Below are 27,684 nucleotides of genomic sequence, written 5' to 3'. Positions count from 1 at the left end.
TAGATATGCACCATGGAAGCAATTTAGAAATGATGAACGTGGGTTTAAATCCACTTTAAGGCTGCCTGAGAAGAAAGGAACTATGTACAGGGAACACGCTGGCTCTTTTAGCATTTAACCTCTGGTACATGAGGTCATGCTTGGATAACTGTTTCTTATACTCCCTAATTTCTAAGGTGTCATAGATAGCCCTAAGAAGGTCATCCACCTCAACCAGCATCAGTCTATACCTACACCCCCTGGAGGAGTCCCCTTCTTCCTCTAACCCCGAGTCCACCTGTGTAGAGTTATGTGACCTAGGGTCCTCTTCCCTGTCCTCGCCATCCTCTTCCTAGCTGGCTTCAGACAAAGCTGACATCTGGATAGCCCTGCGGGGAGACCTTGCATCCTATCCATCAAGCTTTTGAACGACTGGAAAGTAGATGCAATCCCATTTTTAACTGAAGAAAGAATTTTGTGACATGCTGTCACTGACTCATCCTTCACTAGGCTGGCACACCCCGAGCAAAGTGGCTTCTCCCAAGTTAAGCCTAACTTTGCTGTACAAACAGCACACTTCCTCCTTGGTGCCTGGGCACCACTGTGTTGGGCTTTTTGGGCTCCCAAAAAGACACTCCAGGTACTGGGAAAAGGCACCCCAGGGTCAGCAAATGGGCACCCCACGATTACCTGAGAGGCACTGGTGCTAGAGGAACCAGAGTCCACCACCTGTGAAGCTGCAGTGCCCTCCATGGTGTCCTGCAGTGATCCACCACAGCCTCTGCCAGGTCTCTACTCGGCACCAGATGCCCACAGCATCTCACCACCGCGCCTTTCACAAGAGCAGAACCACCGTTTCAGGAACCCTGTGATGAGGTCACTCTGCCAGAAGACTTCCGCAGCAGCTTCCAGAACCAGCCTGGAGTGCAGTCGACCCAGACCCCAGAAGCAGCGCTCTCTTCCCCACCTCCTGGTGATAGTACAAGCAGCAATCTGCATGGCGGGTGATGCAACCCCCTAAGATGTCCACCTCTCTCCCTGAGCACTGGCAGCAGTAGGGGGCGCAGCCATGCTCTAGCCAGAATAGAGGGATCCCATGGGCAGGATAAGGATTTCCTGAGGAGCTACCACCCAGGACTGCCCTGAGACATTGATCTCCCAAAGTCAGGTTCCTAAACATGCCTCCTTCCCATCCGGCAGGAAACACAAAAACTGAAAGAGGCCGCCTGGAGGACTGCCTTTAAGGAATTAGGTGAATGCGTTTTCTGTCCCGGAGAGAGGAGCTCTGTGTCTCAGAGTCTGTCCTGACGGATGAGGGGAGAAAAAAGGATGTGCATTCTTTTAAGCTGACAGGAAATGACTAGTGCAATGCATTTTTGGAAATGAACATTTTGTACTTGCTTAAAATGTTGTTAGCCAAAAAGGACTGGTAAGCTAAAAATATTACATTTAGTTTTTGGGTATAGATATACTTTAACTTTGTAACTAGTATTGGTAGCAAAACCCCCTACAGTGTTAACATGACCATAAAATCCTCAAACATGCACATACTAACAGGCCAAATCTTACTCTTTTATGGTCTTATTTTTGACCATTAACTCAGGGCTTGCTTTTACTCAATAGTAAATTGTACTGTAACTTCAGAAATTGGTTGTGCTCTGCTAAAGTACTGCTGTTTTTCCAAGAATGGGTGTGACTTACTACACACTGCCCCTGTGATCAAGTAACTTGGAGAAGCTTAAAGCAACTTGTGAAGTCTTAACTAATCTCTTAATATCTCTGGTCTCACACTTCCTTTAAGGTTCAGCCAAAAATATATTCCCTACTCTGTAAGAGATATGGTACTTGTAACACAAATCTAGGCAAGCACTGTCTTATTAAGTAATGCATCCGTACAATAATCCTATTTAAAAGTGCCCTATCAACACTATATCTCAGCCAGCAAGCCAATGCTATTCAATAACACACTATAATTGTAAGCCTAAGTACTTAATTAGATTGGCTGAGCACTTTATTGTAACACTGTGTGTTAAATGTACTAGAAAGGGTGAAAGGGTCCAATCTAAAAAAAATATCATTAATGAATGCTCAAGTATTGCTCCTAGTGTAAGTTAAAGCAAATCATAAATGAAATGCACAATTCCTTACTGAAACATCAGAAATTTGAGTAAACATTTTTAAACACAATGCATTAGGCCAAATGTGCACATACCCTATTGTACAGGTATCCCGTTCCCCAGAGGATTAGCTGCGCTCTTATTTTAAATTATTTACTACATGGCACTGGGTGGCAATAGAAAAAAAATGTCAAAGAAATATAACTCTGTGTCACTTCTCTTTACATTAAACCTCCATTAAGTCTACTAGCTTAACGTTCCTACATATATTCTGTGGAGATGCAAAGCCACAAAGATCCAGTAACCTAGAATTGACTAAAAGCTGCACTGTAGTGACTGGTGGGCATACAAAGTATGAGGTCAGTGGGCAGAGATGTTTTTTAAATAATTTTCTTCTAAGCAAGCTGCAAAGCAAGCTTGGTGTGAGGGAATTGCCCTTGTGTTCTATACAACTACCTGTGTGTAACACATTCATTTTCATGTTATTCACATGTGTGATTGCTAAACTGTGCTTGAGCACAGAATTCTCACATACCACGAAGCACTCACAATATAGATGCAGAGGATTACTGTGGTCTAAGCACAAAGTGAGTGCAGACCAGCAGGGGAGTGGAAAAGGAAGGGGCTTTGTATTCAGGCATTGTAGAAGGCAATAAAGCCTAGTGTGGGTGCATCCTATGTCACCTAGGTTTCTCACCTACACATAAGGAGTTGCCTACGGGTTATTTAGACAGTGACTGACCCATGCTGGGCAGGGGGTTAATATTGTACTTTGCTGTTCCCAGGCTTTTTGGGCCCAACCTATCTCCCTCGTCTTTTAACCACTTCCCGCCGGGAGGATGTACATGGACATCCTCGGGTTTCAGTGGTTATACCGGGAGCATGCCTGAATCTACAGTCATCATCCCGGTATCATTTTTTTTAGGAGGCAATTCTCCTTTTTTCGCAGAAGTGATCTGAGTAGATAATTAGCCATTTGATCACTTCTGCAGGTGGCGGAAAGGGGTCACACCCCCCTCCCACCACCTCTCCCGTGCTCTCCTGTCCCATAACAGTGCCCGGGAGCAATGCGGCTGGCGGCGATGGTTGCCCTGTACAGAGAGAGAGGATACAGAGAGAGAGAGGAACTGACATTGTTCCCCTCTCTCTGTAACCCCAGAAACCGGAAGCAATGAGTGGTTTGTTACTTCCGGTTCTGCCCCTTTGTTTACCTGGCCACAAGCGGCAAGGATAGCAGCCAATCAGACCGATCTGTGTCTGATCGGCTGCATGGGAGGCCAGAGGAAAGATATGGGGTCTAATAGACCCCAAATCTGTCCATAAAGAGGACCTGTCATGGCCCATGCTGTCATAGGGGATGTTGATCATCTCTTGTGATAGCAATAAAGTTGCTAAAAAAAATAACAATACAAAGTATTGGATGGGGGGAGGGGGTCTGAATACAAATGCAAGCCACACTTTTCACATATTCATTTGTAAAACATTTTGAAAACCGTTTATCATTTTCTGTCCACTTCACAATTAGGTGCCATTTTGTGTTGGTCTATCACATAAAATCCCAATAAAACACATTTACGTTTTTGGTTGTAAAATGACAAAATGTGGAAAATGTCAAGGGTACGAATACTTTTTCAAGTCACTGTATGAAAGAACAAGGGTCAGTAAAGCACCTGTGTGGTATGACGTAGCTACTACAAAAGGTCTAGTTGCTATGTATAACCAAGTATAGTGCAAGGTACACTGCTGCCAGTGATGAAGCGTGGTACCTAGTGTAGGTGGCAGGTCCTCCGTTAACGAGCAGGTCAGTGATCTGGTTCCCTCCCCAGCGATCGGTTTCCCACAGCAACAGGGACTGAACACGTGTTACAGAGATCCATAGCATGGCTGCGTGGTATGGGAATTAAGGAGTTAACAAGTGCCTGGCAACATCAGGACCCCATTCTGTCACTAGTAGTGAGGTGGCAGCAGTACACTGGACTGGTGGAGAGGGCACAAGCTCTGCGGTGTCCATCCTAATGGCAACATACATCACTCAAGGTGTGGAGTGAAACCAGTGGGAGTGGGACCAATAGTCTATTTTCCCCTTGCATTGTTAGAGCTTGCTGCTGGGTGTAAAGGCTGACATAACAATAAAAAAGTACACATGCTGCCATGTTGTCAGACATACCAGAATCCAAGTTGAGGACACAATCAGTACCATATGTATACACAAAAAACATGTCTGCAGACAAATAATCAGCACTGTACTGATGTGCCAAAAAACATATCTAAAGATATGAAAAACAAGGAAAAAAACGCGCTACCACCTACAATTTAAAAGAGAAACAAAAATTTATGTGCACACATCAAATACTGCTGCAGTTCTGCTATATACCAAAGAAAATATATGCTCAAACAAATAACCCAAAAAGAACCGCGCTGTCCTAAGTATGAGCTTAGGTTGTGTGTTTCCCCAACAGGGAAATCCTATTACAAAATAGTGTTGCAATATCAAAAATTATAAAAAAAAAATTATTAGTGAATAATACTAAGAAAATGTGAAAACAAATGCCTATGACCAAAAAGTAGCACTGTCTATAGCCGCAATTCAATAGGTACATATATGCTCAAGTAAATAGAACACATTACATATTACTATATTCAAAGTTGAAAAAAATGGAACTCAATATATTAACATAATAAAATAAATTGAATAAAAGTGTCCAATCGTTTGAAATCAGTCCATAAAGACTATAGAAACACCACGTGTCAGATGTAACATTAAGTTTTCAGGATCTTGTTCAAAGTCTCAGCAACTGTGAAAGTGCACCGCCACCAGAAGTGAGGATTAGCTCCTTACCAGATGCTCTTAAGTTGTATGCTCTAAAAGGTCAGACCAGGCCGTATACACTCATCAAGCGTCCATAGGCTCCACCCATAGGCTAGATTGTTTAAGTAGTCAGGCTCCGATATTTGGCAATAGCCGGTCCACCATAAAGAGGAGGAAAAGACACTCCAAATAGTGTAAAAACGTTTTATTAAAAATAGTAAAAAATAGAAAATGCACTTACAAAGGTCAAGCACAATAGGGCATGTCACAGTAGGTAGCACCGGCCGGACGCGAATCCTCTACTTCAGTACCCTTTCGCCAGCTGGTCCATTCGGAGGCAATAAATAGTGTATTTTTTGGTCATAGGCATTTGTTTTCACATTTTCTTAGTATTATTCACTGATAATTTTTTTTTATAATTTTTGATATTGCAACACTATTTTGTAATAGGATTTCCCTGTTGGGGAAACACACAACCTAAGCTCATACTTAGGACAGCGCGGTTCTTTTTGGGTTATATCTAAAGATATGAATCCGCACACAGAATCAGCGCCATACTCCACAAATGCAGAATCGGTACCATACTGACACTTTAAAAATGTGTGCACAGACACAGAATCCATACAGACTGAGTATTACTGACACACTAAAACATTGTGACATATAGTTAATTACCATCAGATTAGTGTGACACTTTCCGTCCCAATTAAAATCATGGTATAGTCCTGCTACAATTTGCTAATACAACTTTCTTCTCTTGGTTTCTTTGATGCCTTGCACTGCTGAGGGCCCATCAGCTGTATATACTGTTACTGTGCACCAGCAGGTCAGCTTGCAGTCCACAGCGTACATGCACAACATAGTGACAATACGTCCCCTCTTAACCACTTGCCTACTGGACACTTAAACCCCCCTCCTGCCCAGACCAGCTCTCACACTTTGAATGACAATTACTCAGTCATGTAATACTGTACCCAAATTCATTTTTTGTCCTTTTTTTCATAAAATAGAGCTTTCTTTTGGTGGTATTTGATCACCTCTGGGTTTTTTTAATTTTTTTATAATTTTGAAAAAAAAACACAGCTGTTTCTGTGATAAAATCTGGCAAATTATAAATGTTTCTTCATTCATTTTGGCCACAATTTATACTGCTACACATCGTTGGTAAAAAAATAACCCAAATTAGTGGATATTTTTTGGTCTTTGTGAAAGTTAGAGAGTCCACAAGCTGTGGTTCAAATCATAAAAAAAATGATCACACCTGATGTACTGGTGGCCTATCTCATTTCTTGTGACCCTAACAAGCCAGCAAAGTACAAATACCCCCCAAATTACCCCTTTTTTAAAAGTAGACATTCCAAGGTATTTAGTAAGTTGTATGGTGAGGTTTTTGATGTTGTCAATTTTTCCCACAATTCTTTGCAAAATTAAGATTTTTATTTATTTTTTCCACAAAATTGTAATTGTAATAGGTTATTTCTCTCACATTGCATGTGCATACCACAAATGACGCCCCAAAATACATTCTGCTACTCTTCCTGAGTATTATGATACCACAGGTGGGACTTTTTCACAGCCTAACCACATAGAGAGGTCCAACATGCAGGGAGCACCATCACATGTTCTAGGAGCATAAATTACGCATCTAACTTGTTGACTACCTATTACACTTTTGAAGGCCCTGGAGCACCAGGACAATAACACTGATGTGGCACTGATGACAGATGGCACTGATACGTGGCACCGATGACAGATGGCACTAACGACAAGTGACACTGATGACAGATGGCACTAATATGTGCCACTGATGACAGATGGCACTAATACATGGCACTGATGATAGATAGTAGCACTAATGACACATGACACTGATGACAGATGGCACTGATAACAGATGGCACTGATTCATAGCACTGATGACACATGACACTGATAACAGAAGTGGTTAAAAAAAGGGTGGGCTCGGGGTGCAGAACACCGCGCCCTGAACCCACCCATTTGTGTGACAATAGCGATGTGGATGCATCATTTGCTGCCCCCTCAAAAAAATATATATCACCAGCCACCACTGTACAATATGTAAATTCAGACCGAAAAAAAACCGCTAGACCCCAAATTGCAGAGAAATGTCCTATTTTATATTATTCACATCATAGCTTAGCTGGTGTATGTTCAAAAGATGGAGCTTAAAGTGGCTGTTAACACTCTCCTATACCCAGTGAAGTGAACAGCCTCAGAAGACACACAGAGATTAAATAAATATCCCTACATACATTTTACATGTATATCTGCTGTCTTCAACTTTCTACAGTATCTCACAAAAGTTAGTACACCCCTCACATTTTTGTAAATATTTTATTATATTTTTTCATCTGACAACACTGAAGAAATTACACTTTGCTCCAATGTAAAGTAGCGAGAGTACAGTTTGTATAACAATGTCAATTTGCTGTCCCCTCAAAATAACTCAATACACAGTAGAGGTCGACCGATATATTGGCCGATATTTGGCGTTTTTTAATTAACCACTACAGCCCCGGACCAATAAACACCTTAAGGACCAGAGGTCTTTTCCAATTTCGCACTGCGCTGCTTTAACTGGTAATTGCGCGGTCATGCAATATTGCACCCAAACGAAATTTGCGTCATTTTCTTCCCACAAATAGAGCTTTCTTTTGATGGTATTTGATTGCCTCTGCGATTTTTTTTTGCGATATAAATGGAAAAAGAGCGAAAATTTTGAAAAAAAAAAAAGATATTTTCGTCTTTTTGTTATAAGAAAAATCGAATAAACTAAATTTTAGTCATACATTGAGGGCAAAATTTATTCAGCCACATGTCTTTAGTAAAAAAAATGTCAATAAGCGTATATTTTTTGGTTTGCGCAAAAGTTATAGCGTCTACAAACTAGAGTACATTTTCTGGAATTTACACAGCTTTTAATTTATGACTGCCTATCTCATTTCTTGAGGTGCTAAAATGGCAGGGCAGTACAAACCCCCCCCCCCCCCAAATGACCCAATTTTGGAAAGTAGACACCCCAAGGAAATTGCTGATGGGTATGTTGAGCCCATTGAATATTTATTTTTTTTGTCCTAAGGGATTGAATAATGACAAAAAAATTTTTTTTACAAAAAGTTGTCACTAAATGATATATTGCTCACACATGCCATGGTTATATGTGGAATTGCACCCCAAAATATATTCCGCTACTTCTCCTGAGTATGGGGATACCCTGACCCTAAAACCTAATTGATATCACCCGCCGGGTGATCAGGGGGTTAAACCTTTATTGGGTAATAAATGGTGGGTGCCCTGATGCTATAAAAAGCGAACTAACCAGAGTCACCCGTAACACTTATACGGTGATCAGTGGTGAAAGGGTTAACTAGGGGCAATCAGGGGGTTCAAATTTTTATTAGGTAGTATACGAGGTCCCTGGCGCTATATAAAAACCTGATGGGGAACCTAAATAACTAACTGGCTAACCAGCGTCACCAGTGACACTTATACTGTGATCGCTGGTGAAAGGGTTAACTAGGGGCAATCAGGGGGTTAAAACCATTATTGGGTAGTATATGGGGGTGCCTAACGCTATAAAAACCTGGCGGTGAACCTAAAAAAAAAAACTAGCTACCTAGCGACACTAGCGACACTGATGCAGCGATCAGAAAAATGATCGCTTGGTGACACTGGCAAAAGGGGGTGAAAGGGTTAACTAGGGGCAATCAGGGGGTTAAAACCATTATTGGGTAGTATATCGGGGTACCTAGCGCTATAAAAACCTGGCGCCAAAATTCTTCGCCATGAGCTGCCATGTTGAAAGTCCAGTGACCAGTATGAGAGAGAGAGCGATAACACCAAATGTAACATCTGCTCCCCATTCACACCTGAGACCTTGTAACACTAACGAGTCACATGACCCTGGGGTGCACACTGTACAGATTGCGAGGAGAGGAGAGAGCTGAATGGGACAAGTGATCGCTTCATTATTGGCCCTTTACCGAGATCCATGTTCCATATGCGTGCCCTGGGGGGCGCACGGGAAGCGCGATTCTGGGCGGACATCATTGTACTCCCTCCCAGAATTAGCCAAGGGGGTCTGGCTGGGAAGTGGAGCTCCACGTTTGACAGTAAGCATGTAAACTCCACTCATGATTTTTTTTTTTTTTTATTGAACGTTATTGTAACAAACAGTGAGCGGCTGCAGCTTTAGCTCCACTGTTGACAGGAAACATGTGACCTCTAAGCCACCTTTTACTTTGTTTAATGAATGCTAATGTAATAAACATTCAATTGAAGAACATTAAAAACAGCATGTGAAAGTGAAGGTGATATGTTTCCTGTCACATCTGCATTTCTTGATGGTATCTGGCTGCAGACTGGAGCTTCACTCTCCACAGGAATCATGTGACCTCCACATAATTATTTTAAGCAAATTTAACCCCTTCATTGCCACATCCATTTTTGCATTTCCTGCACACGTTTAAAAAATGAATTTAGGCCTGAAGATTACATAAAACCCCCAAAATAATATATTTTTTTCTAAAAGCACTCTAGAGAATAAAATGGTGTTAGTGAAATTTTTTTATGGCACACGATATTACCGCAAGGTCTAGGACACAAAAGTTCAGTAAAAAATACACTAAAGTGAATTCTAGGGCAAACAAATGTAATAAATTACCCAATTGTTGGTAAAATATAAATGCTGAGTAACTAGATACCCAACAAGTATACCCTTAAATTTGTGTTCCCCAGTGAAACAGCAAAAAACTTCAGTACCCTTCAGTACTGCGTTACTTTAACTGACAATTGCATGGCCGTGCAACGCTGTACATAAATTAAAGTCCTTTTTCCCCACAAATAGAGATTTCTTTTGGTGGTATTTGATCACCACCAAGTTTTTTTGGGGGGTTTTTTGCGCTATAAACAAAAAAAGACAGACAATTAAAAAAAAAAAATGTTGTACATCATTATGAAACATATCCAGTAAAGAAAAATTTAAAAACTATTTTTTTCAGCAATTTAGGCCAATATGTACTCTGCTACATATTTTTTAAACACTCGGCAAGTGGTTAAAAATCCACTGTAGCCTGTGCTTGTGCATTCATTTTGGATGAATAATACACTTGAGCATTTGGCTGGCGTGTTTGTGGGGCATAGATTAGTGTTCATACACATTAGTAATTCAGGCTTATGCTTTAGATAATGCAACTCTACACAATTTCATAACAAATGGTATTTGTAATTAACTGATATTAGGAAACCATTTTTAACCTTCAGCAGGTTTGGGACCACATTAACATACTAGATCAGGGATATGCAATTAGAAGACCACCAGCTGTTGCAAAACTACAAGTTTCATTATGCGTCTTGCTATGCCTAGGTCCGCTAATTGCATATACCTGTACTAGATGGTCAAAAGTTTGTGAACACCTGACTCCCACTATATATATATATATATATATATATATATATATATATATATATATATATATATATATATATATATATATATATATGAGCTTTCTGGAGATTTCAGTTCAAAAGCATGGGCATAAACATAAAATTTCCCCACCATTTATGGCGGAAACAGCTTTCATTCTTATGTAAAGGCTTTACACAAGAGTGTGTCTATGGCAATTTGTAGCAACTCAGCCAAGAGAGTATTTTCCACACTGAATACTGATATTGGATGATGTCGCAATCAGTGTTCCAACTTATCTCACAAAACTTTTTCCATAAGGTTGGAAGTGCACTAAATTAAGTATGCTGTAGCATTAATGGTACTCCCACTTAAAACACTTAAAGAAATAGTTCACTTTTACCAAAAAAAAACTGTCTATGCAGGTAAGTGATGTCTGTAGCTGTGCTTTGACCAAAGTTGTATAATGCCCTTTCTACAAGTGTAGGCCATTTACATATCCCACAACTGGAAAACTCCTAGGATGTTGCGAAGGTCATAGCTAAGGGATGCCTAGCTGTTACTGATCACCTTCACTATCACAGGAGACAGCTCTTTTTCAGACTCAAACCCTCTCAATTTGAGAGCTTGCTCCTGTGATGATGAAGTTGAACAGTAACAGCTAGGCATCTCTTAGCAACATCCTTAGCAATGTCCTAGGAGTTTTCTCAGTCAAGCTTCATGAGCTATGTAAATGGCCTTCACTTCTATCAACAGATACCCAATAATTTGGTGTGGCATCCACATGTTTTTGCCCATAAAGTGCGTGGCATGGTCAGGTGTCAAGAAACCTTTGGCCATTTGCTGATTAAAAAAATACCAGGCGTTTATCTTCCTCATTGTAAATAATTTGCATGTTTGCATGAGTTTAAAACACTTGGGGCTTTTGGCCCAGCAGTGTGATGAAACTACAAGTATCAGTATGATTATCAGTCTCTTTATAGTACCTGTAATTCCTCCACAGCTGGTGGGCCACAGATCAACTAGACGTGGCATAACATACACATAACCAATCATCACAAAACAGCTTTGAAATTCAACAAACAGATCATGACTTGTCAGTTGGACAGCTTCTCCAGCTTATATTTCTTCTGCTTGATGTTTTCCATTTATTCAAACAAACAGAATTGCAGCCAAGCTGTTCTGATTTTACAGCCGGCTGTATGCAAATAATAGCATGTGTATTAAGGAATAGCAGATGAACCACAGCTCATGTTAAATTTAATGCGGTACAGATCTCTGCCAAAATGCTGTGATATGCCTGTAAAAAAATATTCCAATTTGTTGTTTCTACATTGGGATGAAACATACTGTAGCAATCTTCATAATTTATGTCCTGCTGGGACACAATGATTTAAAGTAACGTAATAAAGAACAGCATCACAACTAATCAAAACCACTTGACAAGATAAACAAGTTTCCCTTTTTCTTTCTGCAGACAGTACTTCTGTTTATTGTCGTGTCATTTGTAAATTTAAAGAATCTTGCCAATAATTGCTGTCAAACCACCGGTCAACTTCAGTCGGTGAGTAGCCCACTGAAGGCATGCAATGGATGTGCTACTAGGGATCTACCCCAAGGTTCTTGCTGTTCAGGCTTAGCCGATCTCAACTTTAAAATCCTTTCGTGGTTGTGACTAAATCTTTAGTTCATCCTCTCCAATTTAGATCAGGCGCAGAGTCATAAACTACACATTTTCTGCTGATAATATAGCAGAAGCTTTTAAAAAGATATTAGCCTTATACTGACATGCATATAAATAAATGTTCATGGCAAACCAATGTTGGATGGGTAGCAGATATCCTGAAATATGTTAAAAGGGGATTTCATCCACATCCCTGGTTCAACACACACACAGTAATACTATAGCGCTCTTTTTACCCTGCATCCGTCAAGAGATTTTATATGGATGTTTTTAAATACAGTACAGAAATTATATATACTGTATATTTAAGCACTGACATTATGTGAACATATTTCATTACAGAAAAAAATAAAACTTACATTAGATAGATGTCAGAACCTTATTCCTTTTTTCTTGACAAATTTGTTTGTTGAATTTTAACAATTAGTATATATAAAGTGCATATGGTGGCAGCAAAAGAAAAGATCACATAACAATATTGAGTTGTAGTTCCAACATAAACTAAAATAGTTTAAATAAAACAATTTTAGCATGGATCCAACTACTCAAAAAGACTGTGTCACACATTGTATAAGAGGATAAAACCAACTATGCTCAGGTTAATATAAGATGACCTCAGATATAAGAGAGAGAAAAGAAAAAGTAATCTTGGGTAGTAGGGGTCTACGGGGTAGTACATGGTAATAAACACATACCATGAATGCAGAGAATGGGAGTATAAATCGAGATGACCAAGGTCTTAGTAGGGAAGCATCAAAATCGGAAGGCAAAAAGTGAGTCACCCAGTGATTCCATATATTCTCAAAGTTGGATATTTTATCTTGAGTTATAGCCTCCGTTTTGGCATGGGTCATTGCTTGATTGACTCTATTTTTAGTTTCAGCAATTATTAAGGACAGGTATTTCCAAGCTTTGGCAATTGTTTGTTTCATGGCTGTAGTGATCTGTAATAGGAGTTTGAATTGGCGGTAGGAGAGAGTGGTCAGTTTTAAGGTTAAATGTGCTATTGTAGGATCAGGATTAATAGAGATTTCAAACAGTGTTGAAATGATAAGAAATACATCTTTGCAGAAATTTTTTGCTAGTGGGCAATCCCACCAAATATGAAGATGTGATCCAAGATCACTACAGCCACAAAAACAAGATGGGGAATAATGTGGAGCATATTTTGCAATTCTGACAGGGACCAAATAACGTGTGAGTACTTTGTAATTTGTCTCTAAGGCAGCTATATTTTGTGAGGGTGGCTTAGTTGTAATCCAAATCTTATCCCATGATTGTGAGTCTGAGTTGGGTTTAGTAATAAGAGGAGTGTAAAGAGTTGAAATAAGTCCCATAGTGTGTGGGTCACGTTTACATATATATTCAAAGTACATTAATTTATCTAAATTAATTCTTCCTTGTATATAGGGCATTAAAAAGAATTTCATCAGAAGATATCGAAAGAGCTCTGAATTAGGAAGTTTGTGACTTTCACATAAGTCAGAGAAAGTTTGGAATGAAGTAGAGGATGCTAGTTCACAGAGTTGAGTTAAATTAGTGGAGGTCCATGCTTTAAAAAATTTAGGGGAAGACCAAGCAGGATAGAAAAGTATTTTTATGAAATGATAAAAGAGGTATATGGGGAGATTGTAGTCCATTTACTAATTTTAATTCATCCCAAATGGCTAGTATATGTTTAGTTATAGGATTGAGTTTTTTTGTTTTTTTTATACTTTATTAGGATTACATTTTTTATGGTCAGAGAGGAATTGGAGCATACGAGGTTGGTTATTGTAAGCGGGTGGCAATCAATTGATTCTAGCGCAACCTAAAGCGGAATTTCACGTTTTGTGTGATATTTAGGTAGAATTAGGAAACCCTAGTCCCCCATTGGGCTTTGGAAGCCAAAGAGTGTGTTTGTGCAGACGGGTTTCAAGTAGCCCCAAACAAAAGTTAATGCCTTACATTGTAGTATTCTGAGAAAGTATGCTGGAACAGGGGATAGGTAAAACTATCTTTATATATAAATCATTAGGTCTTTAAATCCAAAGTCAGGTCTGCTGCAGTTATGAATCCCCATCAATAATGTGGGGTGTGCAAATGTTTACTGTGAAAAGTGTAACTGCGCTGATCTCAAAAATATTAAATAAATATCTTACCATCTTTAAAACATATAGGAGTAAATTAATATGGCATCAGGTTTACTGTAAATGTACACCAAACAACCATAAACTTTCTAGACCTGGAGATTTTCAAAAATGGGGGACAGTTGAACACACTTTAAAAGGACACAGACCATAACCAGTATATCCCTTTCAGTAGTTGCCACCATCCCCAATGGAAAAGAGCCATATCAAAAGGCCAATTCATACGCATTAGAAAAAATGGTGATTTGATAGGAGACCATCTCACACAAACAAGCGCCCTAATCAAAAAAATTGTGGACAAAGGCTATGACGGAAAAGAATTGGAGCACACTAGAGATAAAGTAGGGAGTCTAAATAGATATACTTTGTTACAGTAAAAACAAAAAAGAAAACTGAAAATAGTGATGTGCCATTTGTGACAGGATTTAACACATCATCTAGAGGGAATTGTAAAAAGAAATTGGCCAATCATTTGTAATGACCCCCATTTAAGAAAAATGTTACCACCCAAACCCACATTTATCTACAGAAGGGCTAGAAGAATTAGGTATGGTATTGTGAAAAATGTACCCGACCCCCCTAAAAAAATTGTAACTTTTTTTGACCATAAGGGGTTCTATAGGTGTGGGAAATGCAAACCCTGTAGCAATGAAGGAACAAGGAAAACAATGGCATTTCAATCAAATACAACTAAGTTGAAATATAACATTGAAAAACTCATCACTTGCTGCAGTACCCAGGTTATTTACATACTGGAATGCAGTTGTGGATTGCAGTACGTACGAGACAACTATCCATCAGAATAGAAGAGCACATTAGAAAAAAAAAGTGGGTTCAGACACCAGTGTCTCAAAACATTTTAGGAATATGCATAATCTTTATTTTTATTCTTATTTCTAATTTTTATTTGTATTTTTATCTTTATTTTTATGTTATTATTTTATTTTTATTATTTGTATTTTCATTTTTATATTTATTTTTATTTTCATTTTTATTTTATTTACCTTATATATTTCATTATTTTATCATACCATAATCTATTATATATATATTTATGTTTTTTGTCACTCTTTTTCTAAATTGTCATATATTAAGTATTTTTCGTCTAAACAGACATATCGATTAGTAAAGGGGATCGGTTTTTAAAAGTTAATGATCATTAAATTGCAATATATATCAGATTGTAAAGTCCTTCCAGACTTTTTTTTGGAGAAAGCCTATGTATATAATGGTGTAGATAGGGAATAGGTTAGCTCTGATGGGAACAATAAGTTCCAGTTTTATTAGTTCAAGCACCATGGAGAAAACAGGAAGTCACTTAGGAAAAGGGCATGGGATGCCAGAAACCAAAATGGAGGTAGTACAACCATAACATACCAGCTAACAATATGGTGACGCACTTCTGGTTTTTCCCCAGGCAAATTGAGTGGCCAATAAATAGCCAGTAAGGATATAAATACCTAAAGAAAGATGGCGGTTCTAGCTTCCTGAAGACGCATGGCTGAATGCAAAACGCATAGAGGCTTCTGGGTAAACGCAGACGTCCCTTCCTGCACCAGATTGAGGCTTGAACCGCATGCCGATCTCAGGATATGGAAAATTGCACTACCTAGCCCTAAAATTAACTGCTGGAAAGAACTTGATGAAGGTCATAAGGCACTTTATTGTGAGTGTATATTTCCATACTTATTTTATTGTCTTAAATAAATTTTAAGTTTAAAACATGTTGCCCAATGATGGTTGTCTGCTTTCCATGAGATATCAAGATTAATGTGGGGCTATAAGGAGTAACCATTGGCAACCAATTTTAGGAATCTTCAAAAGAGTGGAGTGGTTAACCCAGCATAAACCAAAGGCACATTTTTTACTTGTTTCTGGTGAATGCCCATTTCAGAAGGTGGTGGTGTCTCACAAATTGGTGAAAAGTTTATTCCAGTCACGGATGTAAATTTGTGCATGTGGGATTTGGATGTTCCATATATACAGAGGATCAAGGGGACTGTATCTATTGAATACAAGATTAATATCATCACCTTTTACTTTTACGCTATCACTATCAAAGATATATTTACGGCTATAGATTTTTGAGAGTTAATAATTAGACCAGATACGTAGGCAAAGTAATCAAGTTTAGTTATAAGATTAAGAAATATCAGAAATATGAGGGGATGACAAAGATTAAGATATCATCAGCAAATAGGCACAGTTTATGTTGGTGACCAGCTAAATCGAGACCTTTAATAGAGGGGTCAGTACAGATTAAGGGGTTTAATAAGTAGAGCAAAAATGAGATGGGAAAGTGGACGTCCCTGACGCGTACCCCTACAGATGTCAAATAGGTTTGATTTATATCCAGCATATTTAACATAAGCTTTGGGATTTTTGAATAATGAGGAGACCCACCTAAGAAAATGAGGAACAAATCCCCAACACTGCAGGACAAAATGTAGGTAATGCCACAAAACTGTATCAAATGCTTTTTTGATATCTAAAGACAGGGCTTGACAAATTTGCTTGGAATCTAGGAGCCAGCTAAAAAAGTTAGGAGCCAGGTTTTTTTTTTTTTAACGGACAACAGCTTTATTTTCAATATAAAAATTAACCAATCTTTAATTTAACATAGAAAGACAACTAGAACCAAACATATATAGGCATTTAACTTGTGTAGGTAATGAATATATTCTGATGTGGCACCAAGTGTTTAATGCAATGTCATTTTTTTTCACTTGGCTTTTTGTGGCCATGAATATGCCTTGTACTTTTGCAATTAAAGTACCAATGGTCAACAGCCTTTGCAGGATCAAAATCCTTCACTGATGTTGGTCATCAACAAATCACCTAAACTTTCTTGCTGCATTACAGATCTGAACTTATTTTTTACAAAGTTCATCAAGCTGAATCCTCTCTCACAACATGCGGTTGAGACAGGCAAAACACACACTATAGACAACAAGTTTCCAAAAACTGGAAACCTGTCTGTGTTGGAGAGTGCCAAATCCAGAAGTTCACACAGTTTCTTTCCTTTTCCAAGAACTTTAAATTCATACCACTCATTGTGGATTGCATGCATGCATTTATCATGCATTTCAGGCATTGAAAGTTGTTTCTGGAAATGCTGAGCCAATATTGTGATGTCATCAACACCATAGTCCTGTAGTGATTTTCCCGATGGCCAGGCAAAGGTATCAAACACTGCAGTGGAGCGTTCAATATTCCTTTGAATCAGAAATCGCTCTTCTAGGTATTTTGCACCATACTGAATCAATTTGTCCTTTTCATTTTGGATCAAAGAAGTTACAGTATTGCTGAGTCCGTGCAACTGTACATCTTGATACTGTCCTTTGAGTGATGTTCCAGTTAAAAATCTCTCCTCATATTTTTTTGGCACATCTTTGAGTGCTTTTAAAGAAGAAATTGTGTTTTTCACATGCAACTCAATTGTGCTTAAGAAAAGCTCTTCCCTTTGAAATAAAAGGGAGAGGTTCTTAATAATTTCTAGATAGTCAAGCAGAAAATGGAGCATGTGAACAAATTTAAAATCAGTTAGTTTTTTCAACAAACCATGTGCAACTGCAGAAGCACTGTCTTTTTCTGCAGCAACACCTTCAAGGTGGACCGTCGCACATTTCCAATCTTTGACAAGTGCAGAGAGAGCACTGACTTTGCTTGACACCCATCTTACATTATGCAAGTATTGAAATTTCTGGATTTTTTCATGAAAACTTTCAGCTACCTGCTTTAGCTGTCGCATTCTCTTGGGTGAATGCTGGTAAAATTGGTACAGCTTCTTTAAAACCGAGTCAAGGTCATCAATACATTTTCCATCTTTTACAGAGCTTAATACACTTAAATTTAATCGGTGTGCAACACAGTGAATGCCAATTACATGGCTAAGATTTTGACGTACTTTTTGTACCAGTCCATTTTCAGCTCCAATCATGCTTGCAGCACCATCTGTACCAATTCCAATTAGCTGGTTTGAAAAAAGCCAGTCTGAAAGACCATGTGTCTTCAGCTCTTTAGTGATGGTTTCTAAGTACCCATCTGCAGTTGCCATTTCAAGAGGTAAGACTGATAGAAATACTTCTTTGATCCTATTGTTCTTGATGTATCTGACATACAATATTAATTCTTCCACTCCTCCTTTGTCAGTTGATCCATCTAGCATCAAACTAACATATTTGGCCTCCTTTAGCTCGCAGATGAGTTCTTTCCGGATTACAGTTGCAATATGTGAAATGAATTCCTTGCATCTCTTGTCATTTGCATACTCCTCTCTCACAGCAACCCCTAGTTTCCCTGTCAGCTCTAACAAACCTTTAAAGTCTGTATATGGCTGCTTGTTTTTTGCAATATAATAGGCCACATTAAATAGAACTTTCATGTGGTGTCGGTCCTCGGACCAATCCTGAAAGTCTCTGGGAGAGCGGACATAGGCCTTATGGCTTGGTCCAATCTCCATGAGGGGGGGCCTACCTTCGGGGAAGCCCCCACAGTACCAAGTACCTAGGAGGTTCTGTTTCGGCAGTCCTCCCGGGGAAAGGAGGGATTCCGGTTTCGTCCGGGTCCCACTTGTTGAGTCTGGTACCTCAGTCCCCGTCTGGAGCCTAACGCCCCGGGGGATCAGGGTATGGTCCTTCTTTTGGAGGACATCAGGCACCCGTCTGCACTTTTTAGTGTGTCACTCTTTATGTGTGTGCACTTTTTTTATGCACCGGGTGGAAGTTTTTTGGGTGTGTTTGCACGCCATGGGCTTTTTCAAAAAAAAAAAAAAAAAAAAAAAAAAAAGAACTTTCATGTGGTTGAACATCCCTTGGTCCATTTTCTTAACGCATGCAGCCAATGGCGTAGCTTCTGGAGCCAACAGGGCGTGTTTGGCTTTTATGCATTTGTCATGCTGGAGTGACTTTCCATGTTTTTTGAAGGTCTCCAGTTTAAATGGTCCTGAAAACCCTTTCACAATCTTGGATGTGTGGTCAGCAATGCCAGGGAAGGAGGCACAAATCTCACATATGGCTATGCCTGTATTATGGTCAAATTTAAGCCACGTGAGTTCCTTGCACCAATCTTGTTTAAACTTCCTTCTTCCTTCATTTTGAGGGTGACTTGTTGAAGGGGACTTCTCTGCTGGTTGTTCTTCTCTTGTGCCACTTGATTCTGCAGTAACATGTTGCACTTCACTTTCTGAACAAGAAGTCTTTGCAAAGAAATTTGTCATCCGCAGTTGCTTGGCATCTTCTGGTGTCACAGCTTTTGCGGCACGTTTCATTTTTTCTGAATTCCCAAACAAAGATGGTTTTGTTGAATTCCCAAACAAAAAAGATTTAGTACACGTTATTACTTAAAGTGCAGGGCCACCCTGAAAAAAAAAATACATAAAAAATTTGAAAAAAAAAAATACATAAAAAAAAAATGAAAAAAATATATTTTTTTTAACTTACCAGAAATGCCTGTTGCTAGGCACATTGTCCTAATCTGCCTCTTCCTTCTCCGTGGAGATCTTCTATCTTCTCTCCTCCGTGCGGTGTCTTCTTCTGGGTAATGGGTTGCGCTGTGTTCTGGGAACTGTGTGTCCCAGAACACAGAGCGACCCATTCACAAAGCGCTGCGCAGTAGGAAATGGGCAGTGAAGCCGCAAGGCTCCACAGCCTGTTTCCCTTAGCCAAAATGGCGGCGCCGAGGGACGGGTCAGCCTCGAGCGGCCGACATCGCGGGTGCCCTGGACAGGTAAGTGTGCTTATTAAAAGTCACCAGCTACAGTTTTTGCAGCTGCTGACTTTTAAATTAATTTTTTTTTAAAACCGGCCCTCCTCTTTAATGGCATAGTCTCCAACATTTTAAATCTTAATATATATTTATTTTTTAAAAGCAAAGCACTCCTTCTCTTATGTAGCCCTGATCTGTATCTTTACAGATGCTATTGACATCTCAAGTGACACTAATACAGTGATCAGTGATAATATACACTGTCACTAATAATGACACTGGGTAGGAAGGGGTTAACACCAAGGGCAATCAAAGGGTTAACTATGTTCTTAGTAGCGTGTGTTTACTATGTGGTGCTTTTAACCACTTGCCTACTGGGCACTTAAACCCCCCTCCTGCCCAGACCAATTTTCAGCTTTCGGTGCTCTCTTTGAATCTCATGAATTTTACATGGTAATACATGGCACTGATGATACGTGACACTAATGACAGATGGCACTGATACATGGCACTGATGACACGTGACACTAATGACAGATGGCACTGATGACACGTGACACTAATGACAGATGGCACTGATGACACGTGACACTAATGACAGATGGCACTGATGACACGTGACACTAATGACAGATGGCACTGATGACACGTGACACTAATGACAGATGGCACTGATGACACGTGACACTAATGACACGTGACACTGATAACACGTGACACTAATGAGAGATGGCACTGATGACACGTGATACTGATAACAGATGGCAGGTGGCACTGGGGACAGGTGGGCATGTGTGTTTCAGTGTGTTAGTGTTCACTCATGTTTCACTGACGCTGCAGCATGGAAGCTCTCACTCCTCACAAGCTGTCTCTGTGTGAGGAGGGAAAGACGGCGATGAGAGATGATCTCATACGTTTACATATGAGATCACCTCTTGTTGGACACACTGTTCGAGTGCTAAATGGCTGCTGTGATTGGCCATTTAGCATGATCTGTGATTGGCTGTATCCAAGGGACACGGCCAACACAGAACTTCCCCGATGCGTACCCATGTCGGCGTGCAGAGGGGAAGTAAACAGGAGGATGTCCAGGGACGCCTTCCCGGCAATTGTGTCCGCGCTGTAGACATCTTTTGTCTATAGCGCGGGCACGAAGTGGTTAACAAAAGAATGTGACTTTTATTTCCGCCATGTTCCCGCTTATTAACGTCATATCCCCGCTAAGAGTTAGATCAGGTCCGCCTGAAAAACTGACAGGTGAACCTGATCAGACAGCCCTTGTGAAAGGGGTCAAGCAGGGAGGATTACAAATAATATATTTTTTTTCCTTAATTAAAATATTTTTTTTTTTTTAACTTTTTACAAAAAAAAAAAAAAAAAAAATTTATATATATATATATATATATATATATATATATATATATATATATATATATATATATAATTAAATTAATAAATAAATTAAATTAATAAATAAATTAAATTAATAAAATAATATAATAAGAAGCCATTTACCAGCCACCACACTCACCGTTGGGCAAAAGGCGCCAGATGACGCCCGCAATCACTTCCTTCTCTTCACTTCCAAGGAAATGGGCGGGCAGTGAAAAACAGGCAGGGAGCTTCACTCCATTAGGAATTAGCATTATTGGAATAGGGTGTAATTTCTACATCCACCACAAGATGGCGCCAGACTACCGAAAGATTTTAGTAGGCCGCAAAGCCGCGGCCTCAATTACTGGCCGGCGCGGCCCGATGGAATTGCGCGGCGGAGTTCGGGGTCCAAATGGAGACAGGATACCCCAGCAGCGTTGCCCCAGTCGCCAGGACACGAAATCTAGGCGCAAATGCGACCTGGCGACCGGGGTTTGTCGAGCCCTGTCTAAAGATAAGAGACAGATGGGTATTTGTCATGATTTAGCTGCTTGAATTAGTAAAGTAGTCCTGCATACATTATCTGCCACTTGGCGCTGTGGGAAAAAGCTGACCTGATCTTTATTTATTAAAGAACCAATTACACTATTTAAGTGGGTCGCTAAGACTTTCGCTAGTAACTTAATATCAAGGTTGAGTAATGATATGGGTTTATAGTTAGAACAAGAAATATCATCTGAGGTTTGGGGATTATTGAAATTATAACCATTAATATTTCGGGGAGAAAGGATCGGTCATTAAAGCGGTTCTTCACCCTAAAGGGGAAGTTCCGCTAGTATTATCCCTCCCTCCCTCCGGTGCCACAATCGGCACCTTTCGGGGGGGAGGGGGGTGCAGTTACCTGGATAATCCAGGTAACTGCACCCACTTCCGGACAGACCGCCGCACGGCTCCGCCCACCGCCGCATGGCTCCGCCCCCCGTTGTGTTCTGGGAAGCACACAGTTCCCAGAGACACAGCGGGGAACCAGCGCAGCGCGGCTCGCGCATGCGCAGTAGGGAACCGGGTAGTGAAGCCCTCATGCTTCACTTCCCGATTCCCTGACAGAGGATGGCGGCGGTGCCTGCAGCGAGACGAGCTATCGCTCGTCATCTGCCGCCGACATCGCTGGAACCTGGGACAGGTAAGTGTGATATTATTAAAAGTCAGCAGCTGCAATATTAGTAGCTGCTGGCTTTTAATATTTTTTTTTTAGGTGCAGCTCCTCTTTAAGGAGAGAATTAAATGCATCTGTTAACATTGGAGCAAGGATATGAGAACATTTCTTATAGTATAGGCCAGAGAAGCCATCTGGGCCTGGACGTTTATTTCGTTTAAGAGGGTTAATTACTGGCCGGCGCGGCCCGATGGAATTGCGCGGCGGAGTTCGGGGTCCAAATGGAGACAGGATACCCCAGCAGCGTTGCCCCAGTCGCCAGGACACGAAATCTAGGCGCAAATGCGACCTGGCGACCGGGGTTTGTCGAGCCCTGTCTAAAGATAAGAGACAGATGGGTATTTGTCATGATTTAGCTGCTTGAATTAGTAAAGTAGTCCTGCATACATTATCTGCCACTTGGCGCTGTGGGAAAAAGCTGACCTGATCTTTATTTATTAAAGAACCAATTACACTATTTAAGTGGGTCGCTAAGACTTTCGCTAGTAACTTAATATCAAGGTTGAGTAATGATATGGGTTTATAGTTAGAACAAGAAATATCATCTGAGGTTTGGGGATTATTGAAATTATAACCATTAATATTTCGGGGAGAAAGGATCGGTCATTAAAGCGGTTCTTCACCCTAAAGGGGAAGTTCCGCTAGTATTATCCCTCCCTCCCTCCGGTGCCACAATCGGCACCTTTCGGGGGGGAGGGGGGTGCAGTTACCTGGATAATCCAGGTAACTGCACCCACTTCCGGACAGACCGCCGCACGGCTCCGCCCACCGCTGCATGGCTCCGCCCCCCGTTGTGTTCTGGGAAGCACACAGTTCCCAGAGACACAGCGGGGAACCAGCGCAGCGCGGCTCGCGCATGCGCAGTAGGGAACCGGGTAGTGAAGCCCTCATGCTTCACTTCCCGATTCCCTGACAGAGGATGGCGGCGGTGCCTGCAGCGAGACGAGCTATCGCTCGTCATCTGCCGCCGACATCGCTGGAACCTGGGACAGGTAAGTGTGATATTATTAAAAGTCAGCAGCTGCAATATTAGTAGCTGCTGGCTTTTAATATTTTTTTTTTAGGTGCAGCTCCTCTTTAAGGAGAGAATTAAATGCATCTGTTAACATTGGAGCAAGGATATGAGAACATTTCTTATAGTATAGGCCAGAGAAGCCATCTGGGCCTGGACGTTTATTTCGTTTAAGAGGGTTAATTGCTAATTTAATTTCGATAGCTGTAATGAAGCTTTCAAGACAATCGCATTGGGCTAAATGTGATGACGCCACAGTCCAGGGGCATTGATTTAATGATCACTTGTAATATGTGATTTGTATTATTAATGGATCATTGTCATTGTTGTATGTTTATCCTTTGAACAAAATATATTGGTTTTCTTGGTGTACTCATGATTACCCTCATGTAACTTATCACTGACTTCCAATAAATTCAAACTTTTTACACCTTTTCGACTGGACTAGGTCCGACGGACTGGGTCTGACGGTCTTCCAGACGGACTTTTGGGGGAGGCCTGACGGACTTTTGAATGAGCGGACTTGCGCACACACACGAACAGACTTTCCCCCCAGACTAGGTCTGACGGACTTTCAGAATGAACGGACTTGCCCACACATGGACTAAAGTCTGTTCATTTTGAACGTGACTCCAGGTACGACTGGACTAGAAAGGGAAGTCAATCTCGCAGCTTTCATCGGCAAGATTGACACCTTCATTTAAAGTCCCAACCCCCAGTCCTCCTGTTTGTTTCAATTAGATAGGGATGGAGGCAATTGACCTTACCCGGTCACCGCCTCATTTAAAGTCCCAACGTTTTTTCTTTTCTTCTTACCCTGAACTGTAAAGGGTGCTATGAAACCCAGAAGATCATAGATGCTCTTCACAGCAGACAACATGCCACATTTCAAGTATCAACTTGTGACAAGCTCTTCACAAAACAAGAATGTGTTTGTTTGACATCCCAAAGCAATCCACGGCTACATTGCGCAAGGTAATGATCCTCATCCTAGCTCAAATCCCTTTACACTAACAGCAAGTCAACAGAGGGAAAGGCCATCATTGGCACTGTCACTATTTGATATAGTTTTGTGAAGCCTGAGGTTGGTAGTAGCAAGCAATATCTTGAGTTCTGTTGAGTAGATCAACTGCTTCTTTTGTAGGCAAATATATGAGCCCCTAGTCTACACAGAAATTATATAATATTCACGTACATCAGATCCAAATTCTTTTTCAACTTCTTGAGCTGTCCTTCTCAGCCCATAAATTGCTCCAGCAGGAGAAGGGCTGTTACTGAAAACATGTAGCATAATTAGTAGTCTAGAACATCGTTGCTGACATCGTTTTTGGGATATCCTCGGAACTGGAAGAAGTTTCTGTTGTCTTCTTGAACAATGAAAAAGTGAAACATTTGCTGAATATCAGCCATAACTGCAACTGTTTTTTGCCAGAAGCAGAGTCTCAAAGCTTTTTCAGGTTGACCTTTGGAGTATACACAAAACTAAGCATATTTTGGCACAAGATTTGGCACAGAGTCCTTTTTCCACAGACATCTATCTGTACATAAAATGAAAACTGGAGTAGGAGGCACTTCTTGGTGTGCACTATCCCTTGCCATGCTTTGCCTCAGGAGGATTACTTGTACACAGAGTGGGACTGTCTTGAACTGGATGAAGCACTTGCACGTGATCATTACTGTCACATTCTATGCACTTAATAGCAGCCTTTACAGTCTTTGGCATGGGGTTCTGTGGAAGCACAGCATTAGAAGGAAACCCCAAATTTCCTTTAAAGTTCTTTGCGTTCTTGCAAGGGTTTTTTTCTGAAGCCAAAACATTTCCTAGGCCAGTGTGGTTTGTTGCGCATAGTGAAATTTTATATATTTCTTACTGACATTGGACCTCTGTGGTCTCTATGTGATATATGTGAGCTTCCAGGTAAACCCATAAGCAGTATGTAAGTAACTGAGGCTAGGTAGATGGGTATCTGCGTTTGTGAGTTGAAGCTGCAAGAGAAGGTCACTGAGCTCTTGAAACTTTAGAATGTCTCTGCCAGATTGTTCTGGGAAGGTTTGCAAACATTAACTAAAGCATCCTCAATAGTTTCAGAAGCTATGCTCAAATCTGTCCCAAGCAGCCTTAAAGCGGGAGTCCGCCAGGAGTCCGCGTTTTTTTTTTTTTTTAAAAGCCAGCAGCTACAAATACTGCAGCTGCTGACTTTTAAAATAGTGACACTTACCTGTCCAGCGCGCCCGCGATGTCGGCACCCGAAGCCGATCTCTCGATCGTCTCTCAGGTGCTGCCGCCGCCATCTTGGGTATGGGAATCAGGAAGTGGAGCCTTTCGGCTTCATTTCCCGGTTCCCTACTGCACATGCGCGAGTCGCGCTGCGCAATAAGGATGGACCCGCTGCCTCTGGGATCTGTGTGTTTCCCAGCAGGCAGCGGGGAACTTTCGGAAAGGGGCGTAATCTACGCCCCTTTCCGCAGAGAGATATCCCGGAAGTGGGTGCAGATACCTGTACTGTACAGGTACCTGCACCCCCCTCCCCCCTGAAAGGTGCCAATTGTGGCGCCGGAGGGGGGTAGGATTCCAATGAGCGGAAGGTCCACTTTAGGGTGGACCTCCGCTTTAAGACCTGTAGCAGGGTTGTCAATGTGAAGAGCTGAGTATTTTGATAACTTCAGCAGATTGAGGACCTTACCAACTGATAAGCAGAGTCTATTCGCTTATTGCGATTTTTTTACCAAAAATATGTAGAAGAATACGTATCGGCCTAAACTGAGGGAAAGAATTTTTTTTATATAGATTTTTGGGGGATATTTATTATAACAAAAAGTAAAAAATAATGCGTTTTTTTCAAAATTGTCGCCATTTTTGTTTATAGCGCAAAAAATAAAAACTGCAGGGGTGATCAAATACCACCAAAAGAAAGCTCTATTTGTGGGGAAAAAAGGACATCAATTTTGTTTGGGAGCCACGTCGCATGACCGCGCAATTGTCAGTTAAAGTGATGCAGTGCCGAATCGCAGAGACCCTAGGGAATAAAATAGCGGTTGTTGCGCAAATATCGTGTGACAAAATATTGCAGCAGTCTTTCAAACGCAATTATTTTTTGAAAAAATACACTAATGATTTTAAAAAAAACAGTAAAGTTAGCCCATTTTTTTCGTCCAAAAGTTTTGATTACTTGTTTTTGTGTATTTAATATTTAAGATATCGTTTTTTGGATTTTTTTCATCTAAATTATACATACAAGTAAACTGATTGGAGGTTTGTTTTGTTTAATAAATGTTTAAATTTAAGAAATTTTCTGCATCACTTATTACTTAAGGCTGCTTTCACACTGGAGCAAGCAGGCGTTGACGGTAAAACGCTGCTAGTTTTATCGGTGCTTTACCGTCATTTTAGCGGCGCTATTCAGCTGCTAGTGGGGCGCTTATAATCCAGCTAGTGGCCAAGGAAGGGGTTAAATGCGTCGCTGCTGAATCGCATTGCAGGCGCTTCGGCAGTGGTGCCCATTCATTTCAATGGACAGGAGTGATGGAGGAGCGGTACACACCTCTCCAAAGATGCTGTTTGCAGTTCTTTTTTTTTTTAAACGTCCTGCCAGCACATCTCCTCAGTGTGAAAGTACTCGGGCTTTCACACTGAGACTGCAGGGGAGCCGTATTGAAGGCACTTTGCAGGCGCTATTTTTAGCCCAAAAGCGCCTGAAAAACGCCCCAATGTGAAAGGTTTCTAACTGTTAGATTTTATGAGATGAAGGGAAAAAAAAACGGCCTAACATATCGGCCATCGGCCGCCGTGATTTCTAAATATCGGCATCGGCATCAGCCAGAGAAAAACCCATATGGGTCGACCTCTACTTGTGAGGTATTTTCACAAACATCAGAGTGAGAGCAATAATTTAAGTGCCAGACCCCCTGTGTAACTCTAAACTGGTAACCTGTAAAGGGGTTTAAAGAATCACCTATGGAGAATTAAAAACTAGCAAAACCCATCATTTAAATGCAATAGGGCCTCCGGTAATACCTGTATAATATATATATATATATATATATATATATATATATATATATATATATATATACACACACACACACACACACACACACACACAATCTCACAAAAATTAGTATACCCCTCACATTTTTGTAAATATTGTATTATATCTTTTCATGTGACAACGTTGAAGAAATGTAGTGAGTGCACAGCTTGTATAACAGTGTAAATTTGCTGTCCCCTCAAAA

General features: G+C 40.6%; 1 protein-coding gene across 2 annotated transcripts in view; it reads right to left on the bottom strand.

Annotated features, from left to right (window-relative positions):
• Window positions 1–27,684, bottom strand: part of PCBD2 (pterin-4 alpha-carbinolamine dehydratase 2) — a 342,895-nt gene that overhangs the window by 158,986 nt on the left and 156,225 nt on the right. The gene's annotated exons all lie outside the window — the stretch shown is intronic.

The sequence above is a fragment of the Lithobates pipiens genome, unplaced genomic scaffold (genome assembly GCF_037356315.1).
Source record: "Lithobates pipiens isolate NorthernLeopardFrog02 unplaced genomic scaffold, aLitPip1_a1.2 Scaffold_8, whole genome shotgun sequence".
Classification (NCBI taxonomy): Eukaryota; Metazoa; Chordata; class Amphibia; order Anura; family Ranidae; genus Lithobates; species Lithobates pipiens.
The sequence above is the reverse complement of the archived record's forward strand: the minus strand, read 5'-3'. Positions and strand labels throughout refer to the sequence as shown.